Here is a 2,500-nt window from a genome sequence, read left to right on the forward strand (position 1 = left end):
GCCTTGCCTTGCATTGGCATGCCATGCCCAAGTTGTGGCCTACACCAAGCCATTCAAGCCATGCGTTGCCTTACCTTGGAATTGCTCATCATCCAATGCATTCCGAGAAAGTGAGTGTAGGCGAGGCTAAGGATGGCTTGCCTCGCCTTGCCTTGGCATGCCGTGCCCATGATGTGGCCTTGACCAAGCCATTCAAGCCATGCGTTGCCTTCGCCTTGGCATGCCGTGGCCTTGCCTCGCCATGCGATGCATTCCGACAAAGTGACGCGAAGCGGAAGCCTATCATGGCGTAAAAATGTCGACAAAATTTTTCGACATTTGAATAATGGGGTTTGACAAGGTTTGAAAAATTCAATACAAATGGTAGGCTTGAATGTCGACAAAGTGACGCGAAGCGGAAGCCTACCACGGCGTAAAAATGTCGACAGAATTTTTCGGACCTTGTCCTGCCATGGGCTGCGCGCAGCATGCCGGCAGCCTGTGCGCAGCGTGCGCACAGCATGTCGGCAGCGTGCGCGCTGCTGAGACTGTCGACAGAAATTTTCGAAACTTGTCCTGCCATGCGCGCGCGCAGCGTGCGCACAGCATGCCGGCAGCGTGCGCGCACCATGCCGGCAGCGTGCGCGCAGCTTGCGCGCAGCGTGCTGATTCTGTCGACAGTGAGGCTAGCGAAACTTGTCCTGCCATGGCGTGCGCGCAGCCTGTGCGCGCAGCTTGCGCATCTGTCGACAGTGAGGCTAGCGAACTTGTCCTGCCATGGCATGCGCTGTGCGCAGCCTGTGCGCAGCGTGCGCGCAGCTTGCGCATCTGTCGACAGTGAGGCTAGCGAAACTTGTCCTGCCATGGCATGCGCGCAGCCTGCGCACAACATGCGCACAGGCTGTGCGCAGCGTGCGCGGAGCTTGCGCGCAGCTTGCGCATCTGTCGACAGTGAGGCTAGCGAAACTTGTCCTGCCATGGCATGCGCGCAGCGTGCGCGCAGTCTGTGCGCAGCGTGCGCGCAGCCTGTGCGCAGCGTGCGCGCAGCCTGTGCGCAGCGTGCGCGCAGCCTGTGCGCAGCGTGCGCGCAGCTTGCGCATCTGTCGACAGTGAGGCTAGCGAAACTTGTCCTGCCATGGCATGCGCGCAGTCTGCGCGCAGCATGCGCGCAGCATGTGCGCAGCATGCCGGCAGCATGGTTCCAGGTTTTTTCAAATGTCGACAGAATTTTTCAAATCTTGTCAAACCCCGTTTTTATTGAAATTTCCTCGCACAATAAGCTCCCCATAAGTAGTCTATGATTTTTAGGACCTTCTCCAACTTACAAAACTAAAAAATTCCTCCCGGATTTGTTTTAATGATTTTTTCAATTTTACGACTTCTAAAAATAATAAAAAATACTTCCCGACTTCAAAAATTTATGAAACTTTTTCCCATCATAGATTGCATGTTTCTTAGTATCCCTGCAAAAAATCACGTCCAAATACCTTGTATTGAATTATTTAGAGCCCATTATGACTCCTCGCGCATAGGTGATGTCTCTTCCTGTCAAAGGGCTAAATGCATAAAATGCTATATAGGGGGGTGTGTGTTGCCTGCATATGCATGGCAGCCCATGCCTTCCTAGCTGCAGCCCCCTTCCCCCACGCCACACCCATGTCATGTTGCCTCGATATGTTGCCTCGGTATTATGGGTTTGGTGTCGGGGTCGGGGGGCTGCCACCCATGGCGGTGGTGGCCGGAATCCGGCCGCCGCCACCACGCCGCCGCCATGGGTGAGGGAGGAAAAAAAAGGCGTGGAAAGTTGCGAAATGGGGTTGTCTAGGCTTTTTTTTGGCATGGGAGAGCATGGAGTGCTAGGAACTCCTTCTCAAATGCACGGGCATGTCGACCACAACCTCATTTCTCAACAACAACCACCCGTGTGGGGTGGCGGTGGGTGGATAGTCGCGGATTGGGGCTTGCCAAGCCAATGTTTTCAAAAAATTTCATCAAAATTAAAAACAAATGTTTTGTTGCCTTCGGATTTGTGGGCGAGCGGCGAGTCGGAGTGGAGCCGGTAAAGTTTAACCTCGGTGTGCACGGTTGTTTTTAGAAACTCAATCCAATGCCGGGGACGTTGAAAGTGACGCTCTTATGAGTTGCAAACCCGCAAGATTTAAAGAACCTTTTCAAAACAATTTCAAACCAACAAGATTTAAAAACAGAAATTTTCATCAAAATGAAAAACAAATGTTTTGTTGCCTTCGGACTAGTGGGCGAGCGGCGAGTCGGAGTGGAGCCGGTAAAGTTTAACCTCGGTGTGCACGGTTGTTTTTAGAAACTCAATCCAATGCCGGGGACGTTGAAAGTGACGCTCTTATGAGTTGCAAACCCACTAGATTTAAAGAACCTTTTCAAAACAATTTCAAACCAACAAAATTAAAAACAAATGTTTCGTTGCAAACAAATTGTGGGCGAGCGGCGAGTCGGAGTGGAGCCGGTAAAGTTTAACCTCGGTGTGCACGGTTGTTTTTAGAAA

The sequence above is a fragment of the Prunus avium genome, unplaced genomic scaffold (genome assembly GCF_965620075.1).
Source record: "Prunus avium unplaced genomic scaffold, drPruAviu1.hap1.1 HAP1_SCAFFOLD_25, whole genome shotgun sequence".
Taxonomy (NCBI): Eukaryota; Viridiplantae; Streptophyta; class Magnoliopsida; order Rosales; family Rosaceae; genus Prunus; species Prunus avium.